Source organism: Meleagris gallopavo, chromosome 22 (assembly GCF_000146605.3).
Source record: "Meleagris gallopavo isolate NT-WF06-2002-E0010 breed Aviagen turkey brand Nicholas breeding stock chromosome 22, Turkey_5.1, whole genome shotgun sequence".
Taxonomy (NCBI): domain Eukaryota; kingdom Metazoa; phylum Chordata; class Aves; order Galliformes; family Phasianidae; genus Meleagris; species Meleagris gallopavo.
Genome location: NC_015032.2, coordinates 3,290,348 through 3,298,681, shown reverse-complemented (window position 1 = coordinate 3,298,681; position 8,334 = coordinate 3,290,348). Strand labels below are relative to the sequence as shown.

General features: G+C 51.1%; 2 protein-coding genes across 2 annotated transcripts in view; both read left to right on the top strand.

Annotated features, from left to right (window-relative positions):
* The window catches only part of EMILIN3 (elastin microfibril interfacer 3), a 79,463-nt gene that overhangs the window by 651 nt on the left and 70,478 nt on the right, over positions 1 to 8,334 (top strand). The gene's annotated exons all lie outside the window — the stretch shown is intronic.
* Positions 2,182 to 8,334, top strand: part of ZHX3 (zinc fingers and homeoboxes 3) — a 33,877-nt gene continuing 27,724 nt past the window's right edge. Inside the window, 1 exon segment of the mRNA XM_010722321.3 lies at positions 2,182 to 2,385. The gene's annotated coding sequence lies outside the window, so the exon portion shown is untranslated.

The window sequence follows — 8,334 nt, the reverse complement described above, 5'->3', positions numbered from 1 at the left end:
TGGGTGCGGGGCAGCTCATCCGAACGGGTTCTCTTTAAGGGACGAGGAAGGAAGGGGGGAGGAAAAAAGCCTTCTGGAAGATCAGAAGCGAACGCATCCGAGATCGCGTTCTGTTTGCTGCTGGAGAAAACTGCCATCGGATGGTAACTCCTGCCGGCTGGGCGAGCTCTGTCACCTGCTGCAACTTCGGCTCCGTGCAGCACTGCTCTCTGCTCCCCGGCCGTAACGCGGCACGGCGCTGCCCGCGCACCCCGGCTGTGGTGGTGGGCAGGACGTGGCTGCTGGGCTGCGTTTGGTTCCCAGTGCGGCCAAAGGGGGCCGGCGCTGATTGTACTGGGGACGGCTGGAGTTTAGCGGCGGTTTTTCTGGCAGGGCTCGGCTCCCGCGGTTCCGACTGCCGTAAGAGAGCCGGGTGCTTCGTAGCCCTGAAGTGACTCCAGGTGACAGCCGGCTATGGATGGAATCGGGCTGCTGTCCCCACTGGTGGCCATGGGGCAGGGGATGCGAGCGGCTCTGCGGCTCCTTCCCACCCTGCCCTCACCTCTCTGCCGTCCTTCTCAGCAAAAAGATTTTCCTGTTCAGACCTTTTCTTCCTTCCCTCCAAATACTTGGTGCCTCCGTGTGTGTGAGCTGCGCTGTTTTCTTTCTCTCTCTCTTGGTTACTATGGTGCTGGTGTGTGAAAGCAGCTCCCCAGCTGCTCTCACAGCGAGTAGAACAGCCAAAACTTGGTTTTGCCTTGCCGGTGAGATGCCGTGCTGCAGCCGCCCCTTATTGCCCCTTCCCAATCGCTTTGCCTGGGGGCTGACTGGATGTCGGGGCAGCTGCCCGGGGGCCTTTGCTGAGCTTTTCTGTCAAGCAGCAGCAGCAAGCAGGGCTGCAACTCACTTGGAGAACTGCTGGGAATGGAAACTACTAATGCAGGCACTGTGAAGTTCCGTGCAAATGAAAGGCAGAGGATGGGAACAGCCTCACGCCAGAGCGGGGACCTTCCCACCTTTGCCCAGGCTCAGGTCTGTACTTCTGAGGGTGATCGCCCCATCCAGACTCTGATCTTCCTCCTGGAGATGCTTCTCTCCATGCATTAGAACAGGAGCCTGGATAGAGGTGCCTGTGACTTAGGCACCTGTTCCAGGTCAGACAAATGCAGGTCCAATTATAGGGGCTGATTTGGAGGAGGTCCTTCTCGGTGGTGCTGCAGGACCCACGGTCAGTGTGGGGAAGCCTGCAGCATCTCTTTCCCTTCCCAGCTGCTATGGCTTTGTTGAGTAGGAGAGGGGTGATGTTTCTAATTAAGAGAAAAACAGTCTTGTACTTCTCCCCTTCATTGTTTGTTTGTTTTTCTCTCTTTTCTCTGGACCGGCATCCTAAATAACAATGCTTAAAATGCAGATGGAGCAAAGTGAAATCCCAGGGCAGTGCTGCGGTGGGGCTGGAGCACAGCGATGACAGCATGGCACAGGGCAGAGCTGGGCCATCTTCGTGCAGAGGGTGTTCCCAGACTTGTCAGAAGTGCCATCATTTCCCTTTTCTCTCTCCTTTCAGAGCAGGACTGTGTCCTGGTGCCTTCTCAGTTTAGAGAAGAAGCTTCGAGGGAAGTTGTTCTGGATGAAGGAGAACCTTTCAGCCTTTTTTCTTTTCTCCTTAATAAAAGGATGCTTGAGAGGGCCACGTCAGGAACAGGGTGGAGAGACTGCATTGGAATGTGGCCTGCAGAGCGTCCTTAACACAGAACAGTGCCTGGGTGGGACAGGTTTATATCATGAGCCCTTGGAAACTTGCAAAGGCAAGAGGCAGTGGAGAGAGTATCCAGTGCTGGGTTTTGTGTGGGCATCCTCAACTCTTCCTCCCCTTGAATGGTGTCTTGGGGCTGTTCTCAGACCGCTGCTATAGAAGGGTTAGTTTGTTCCCATAGGAAGATGAGGAGGGAGTGTGGCCCCACAGCTTAGCTTGAGGATCTGCCTTCAGCCAAGTGTGTGCTTTGGTAAATAAAGAGGTTTGCATGAAGCTTACAATAACTTCTCTTGGAAATGGGTCAAGCGACTATTTATTTGCCTAAGGTGTCATGCCAGTATTGTACAGATACTCCAATGGGGAGTCACTCTGGTTTTTTTTTTTTTTTTTTGCTGTTTTGGTTCTTTTTGTGCCTGTTTGGTGTTCTCTGACAAACAACACCTGTTGATGGTTGTTTGGAACCAGTGGTATTATTTAATGAGCCAAGATCTCTGCTTTAAGGCTCCAACCACATCACTCCTGAAGCTCCAGATGGCCTTTTGGAGATGAGCAGCACCTCGACGCAGTGCTCTTCCTGCCTGGGAGAACTGAGCAGGCTGCTGGTGGCACAAATGGGGCTGCTCGGAGTGTGGCTTATTCTCAGTCCTGGTGAGGTGAGTCTGTGTGCTTGGTGCATTTGGGTTAATTGCCCCCTGGTGTGTTTGTGTGCTAGGTTGTCATGTGGGTGTGAGTGCTGGAAGCGTGTCATCCTCTGGCACGCGCAGGGCGTTGTGTGGAGCTGACGTGTTAGGTAGGCAGGATGGAAACACAGGCTCCTCTTATGAAACTGGTCTTGTTCTCCCTTTCTTTGTTAAGAACCGTTTCCATGTTGGAAGATATTTAGGAAAAGGAGAGCCTTTCTAATAGGGACAGAGCTAATTTAGAAAGAAATCTGGGAGGAAGCCCCAGCTGTGTGAGCAGAGCAGGAGCAGGCATGTGGGCTAGGTTCAGAGCCAGCTGGGCAATGGAATGTTCTGCTGGGGCTGCAGTCCACCTGTTCCTGGCTGCTCCGTGCCTCTGCTGCTTGCGCACCGTGAGTGCAGCGGATGTGAGGAGCAGCCAAGTGTTTTAGGGAAACGCCAAGGATTCGGTGCTTTAATGGTACTTTACAGGCAGGAAGGGCTGGGGTGGTGCAGCAGCCACGGGGGGTTTGCGGATCCCTCCTGGAGGCTCAAGGAGAGCTGGAGGTGCCTGGCTGTTACCATGAGATGTCAGTTAGGGTTTGTTTGCTCCAGGTGGAAGGCCAGTTCATTTGGTCCTGCACTGGCATAGCTGCCCAGGGAGGTGGGGGAGTCACTGTCTCAGGAGGTGTTCAAGAATTGTGTGGATGTGGCACTGAGGGACGTGGTCAGTGGGCATAGTGGGGTGGGTTGGGGTTGGACTTGGGGATCTTAGAGGCCTTTTCCAACCTTAATAATTTGATAATTCTTTGGAGCATTTCTGCCCACTTGGTGAGGAGTGCCCTGAGCTAGGCTGTGTGCCTGGAAGGGCCTTCAAAGCAAGGGGTTGCATAGGACTTTGGCAAAATAGGCTTGGCTGGCATACTGCCTGACCTTGCTTCAGGTCCGTGCTGCTGCTTACTTGTGTCTACTCTTTGGGTGTAGTTTTCCATCTTACTCTGTGATCTGGTGACACGTATGCGTCCAGGGCAGCGTCGTTTCCCACGGGAATCTCCCATCTGCAGGTTGCAGAGCAGTACCTTTGCTTTTCTCAGTCAGATGCTTGAGAGCAGCCTGTGGATCTCCAGCAGCGTGTGGGGGGTGGGAGCGAAACCACAGCTTCAGAAGGAGAAGAGCCTCAGTTGTTTAAAGGGACTTCAAAGTTTTCATGTTCCTGCTTTGATCTTCTCTGGTGTCTGGGATAGGTCTTCCTACTTTCTTTTTATTTATTTTTTCCTCTGCTGCAGTTTGCAGCTTGCTGTCAGAGCAGTTGGAGCTGAGCGGGTGAGGGCAGAAGGAGCTTCTGCTTTCAGGGGCAGCCACCACACAAATGGCACTGCAGGCAAACGCAGCATCCCTGTGTGCTCACAGTCCTGCTGCTCAGCAAGGTGTGGAGAGGCAGCAAATCAGACTTGAAATGAAGATTGCAAATCTCTGCCTCGCTCTGGCAGCGCCTCCAGAATCCCCAGCAGCAGCCAACACGTAGCTGGGAGGTTCAACAGCTTGAGAAAGCAGCCGTGGGCTCTGTCCCTCTCTTACTTGTCAGCTGTCCTCTGGGTGAGGACTGGAGCCCCCAGGAGCCATGGTGCTGCTGGAGCAGCGGGACGTGCCTGCCTTCATCCTGCTGCTCCTGCATGGGTGGGTGCCGCAAGCTCAGCAGTGGGCTCCTAACATAACAGAGCTCCTGGGCTTGGAAATGAAGGCTTGTTGGCCATAAGTGAGGAGATTTTCGTTTAAAAATTCTGGCTGAGTGGACAACCCAAAAACCAATTCTGCGATTAGTAGGAGGAAGAGAGATGGTGTTGTGAACACCAGAGAAGCTGGTAAACAAGGGGGGCTTGCATCGCCTCCCCAAAGTGTCTTTGCCAGAGATGTGGTTGCTGTTCTGCCTCTTAATGCTCGGAAACGCTGCCTGGTGCTGGGGTTGGTACTGGGTTCCTTGTAGGCATCAAGCTAAAAAGAAAATTCAAAGGAAATTATGCTGAATTTAAAATATCCTTGATTCCTTTTTTTGTGTGTGTGTGTTTTCCTGCTAATTTAATCAATTCCCCACGGCGTTGTAAATTCCCAATCTGAATGGGAAATAATCCTACCACTATCATAATTAGCATGTAACCATTGCATGCAGAAGGCCCGGACTGCTGGGCTCATGGTGAATGCACGCTATTTTCTGAATTGATTTCAATAGTTGCATCTTACATTAATAAGAAAATGGGTGGGGAGGAAGTGCTAAATTTTCTCTGAGCTGAGAGATCTGTATGGTGAAGCATGGTGTGTGCAGCGGGGCTGTTTCCTATAGAAAAGAAATGGAGGTTCTGTACGCTGAATTGTGGAGACGGGGCTTTGCCAATCTTGCAACCGAGAGGCTCTGTTTCAGTTATTTTTTTAAAATAGAAAGTAGGAATTGTGAGGAAAATATTTGTGTGTGTAATTGTGTGTGAGTGATGGTGTACTGAGAGGAGAAAGCGTTCCCCTGCGGAGGTGCTTTGTTGCAATATGCAAACATAAGTGCAGTGGTGTCGATGAGTACTTACGCTTGTTTCCTTGCTTAGCGTGCAGCCAGCAGCTCCCGAGCGCTTTGCTGTGTGATGGCTGCAGCACCCAGGAGCTGCTTGGAAAGGAAGCCATGATGAGCCACCAGGAGCTGCCTGCAGTGAGGTTACACGTGGGGACTGCTAGAGCAAAGGCAAGGAATCCGTGGGTTGAATGGAGCACCCTGTGCAAGCAGAGCTTTGCCGTGAGGTGCTTGCAGGGTGGGCTGCGGTGTCCCCGTGTGCCCCCAGGGCTGTGTGCAGGGCGCAGCCAACACGCGGAGCAGGTCCCCGCTTCCCTCCTGGAGCCTCAGGATGCGGTGACGTCCAAAATGTCAGATGTTGTTTTTAAAAACGTCCAAATGCTTTGAAACACTATTTATTATTTTATAAAAGCGGGCCCTGCGTTCTGTGGGAAGGTATGCGAGCGGATCGCCACGCTATTTTCTTTGCATATTTTCCTAATGTTAGAAAACGTCCCAAAGAAGTATTGCATTGTTTCATTTCCCCCTCGATGCTTCATATTTTTCTAAAAATAAAAGCTGATGCCAACAGCTGTATACTGACAAGTGGGTGAATCTGCACGTTGTGCATCCAGTATTTTTGGGGGGTGGAAAAAGCAAGACTCAGCTGGTAACCAGATTATAAGATGTGCATAAAAATGGACCTTTAAAGCAGCATGCCAGTATGGTGTGTTTTTTTTTTTTTTTCTTCTTTATAAAATGCCATTAAACCAGTTAGAGGCAGAAAATGCCCTCAGAAAACAGGGGCTGGGAAGGGTCAGTTGAGGTGAATAAACAAGCAGGCTTTGTCAGGAGTGACCAAAAACCGGCCTGCTGCTGCCGTGGGTCTGAGGGCACCTTCCATACAGTCGCCTTCAGAGCTGGGGCTGTGCTGGCAGGCATCTCCAGCACCTGGTGCAGCACTGCTCTCATTGCAGAGATGCCCTCATCCCACTGGCTTCCACTAGCCTGGGTTCTGCCTGGCATCTCCTGCCCTGGGGCTGATCCTGTGCTGTTTGGGGCTTGAGTTATGGCCATAGGAACTGGCAGTGCTGATCCTGACAAGCTGATTCTTTTCTCTTTCGTTTATTTATTTCTTCCCCCCTTCATTTTAATCCCGTCTCCTGGGAGATTCCAGTTGAAATCTATTCATTGCTGAAATATTTCTTTTCCCTCGTGCTGCGGATGCCCAGTCCGGTTCGATTGTGTGGTTTATTCCTGGCAGAGGAGGAAAAGAGGAGAGGAACGGGAGGAGAGCTGCGCTTGGGGCTGACTGTGTGTGTGGACATACATTGCCCCATTTGTGTTCCCTTTGCTCTGTCAAACTGAAGTTAAGAGTTGGTGAGGCAGCTGCTCGTGCGTCCAGAATGAAAGCTGATGTGCAGGAGGTCCTGCATGGGCTGAAATGTAAGCAATATCTTGGGTGTTTTGGCAGAGTTAAATGGGGAGATCAGCTCAGCAGCCTGTCCAGGCAGGCAGAATGCCTCTGTCCTTGTCTGGAGGTAAGTGCTGGCACTGGGGCTGCTCGGTGGGTCGGTGGCGCAGTGTTTGGGATGGCGGTGTTCAGGTGGTGCCTCCACAGCTGAAATTCACAGCGTGGTTCTGCACCCAACCAAAAATTCAAAAGTCAGTACACGGAGAGATCCTCTGCTTGTCCTTGGAAGTCTGGGTACAGTCTGTTCCTGCTTGACAGTTTTCCTCCAGAACCACGATGTCACTTATCTGTGTTGTCCCCTGCCTCAGGAAAACTGCACGACCCTGGGAGCTGAACCTTTTCCCTGCCTCATGCTCTCAGCAAGAGCATCTTTTCATTCTGCAAATGTTATGAAGCTTGTGATAAAGTTGCATGGCTTGGCAATGCCAATTTGGTGCTGTTTGCGTGCCAGAACTGCTGAATGAGTCTTTTATCACGCATTTGTAACAGTAGCTGTCGGGGAGGGAGCTTCCAGGAGGAGTGCTTTCAGAAGAATGCTTTTGTAAAGGAACACTGTCCTGCAAAGAAGTGCTTTGCAGGGGGAGGAAAAAAAAACACCAAGCCCAACATTTTTCTTGTGTTAGTGTTGTAAAAGTTGCTCTTTAACTTGGGTGAATTTTTGCTTCCATTTCTTGACAGTTTTGTCTCTCTTCTTTGTGCTAGCGAGCGCTAGTTGAGCTCCAAGTGTTTAGGGGGGAAAAGAGACATTTGGATTCTGAGCAACAAATGCCAAAGCGCTTGGTTTGTGTAACTCCCCATCGTGTCCCCAGGCGTGAGCCAGCCCTGTCCCTGCAGGGAGCAGGATGGGACACCTCTTGTGGCACGCAGAGCAAGTGCTGCCTGCAGTTCTGGGGACCTGAGCTGGCTTGGTGCGTTGCTTCCACTCAGAGCAGGAGGAGAGCGTAAGGAGGAGGAGACATAAGGAGAAGGCGAGCTGGGAGCTGTGCCCTGCAGTGCCAAAGCCAGGTGACCTCTGCTGTGTTGGCTGTTGAGCTGTTTTCCATCTGTGCACGAGCTGTGCGCTTCTGGATGGCAGGAGCTCCAAGCTTGTCCTCCCCAGCCACTGCCACACAATTAAAGATTTTTAATGGTAACCCTGCTTTAAAAAAAATTACACTGATGGCTGGAAATGGTTTGGCTGCTGCTTTATGACCAGCACCTAGCTGTGCTATTCCTGAAGGACCTCCCTGCAGTGTTCTGCTCTGTTTTCAGCTTGGTTTTGGATGGCTCTGCGCTGCTCTGAAGTCCCCAGCTCGCTGTGTAGCCACTCATCTCACTGGCACTGAGGCAAGTGAATACAACATTAAAAGAGGAATGTGATTATAATCCTGTAAAAAAGAAAATGACAGAGGAATTTGGCAGTGGTTGCAGCCCGCGAATGTAATGTATAATATTTTATTCATTTAAAAAAACGATTAGATTTCAAGCTGACAGTTTAAATGACAAATCAGCTTAAAAAGATTTTTGTGCACAGTGTAAAAGGCTGTTGGCATGGCTTTCCCTTGCTAACTGTGGAGAGAGTGATATCCAAAGTTCCTCATCCCAGGATATCTGGGATGCAGCTCACCATGCAGAACTCTTTAGGGAACGTGGGAGCAGGGTTTGTGCCCCACATCCCTTGGGGATGCTGTCAGCTTGAGGTTGTTTGGCAGAAGGGAGAGCAGCACAGAGCTGAGCAATCACGCGGCTGATCGGCGCTCCATTGTGCCAAATGGAAAACCTGCAACAAAAGCAATTTCTGCTCTCAAATAATTGATGGCTGTAAGGAAAATTTAGGTGCTTGGTGTCCCTGGTGTGTGGGCATGTGGAAATCTCCTGTTCTATCTCCTTGCTTAGAGCTTGGTTGTCTAAAGGATGAGGAGCCTCAGGTTTTGCCTGCAGGCCTAAGAGCAGCTGA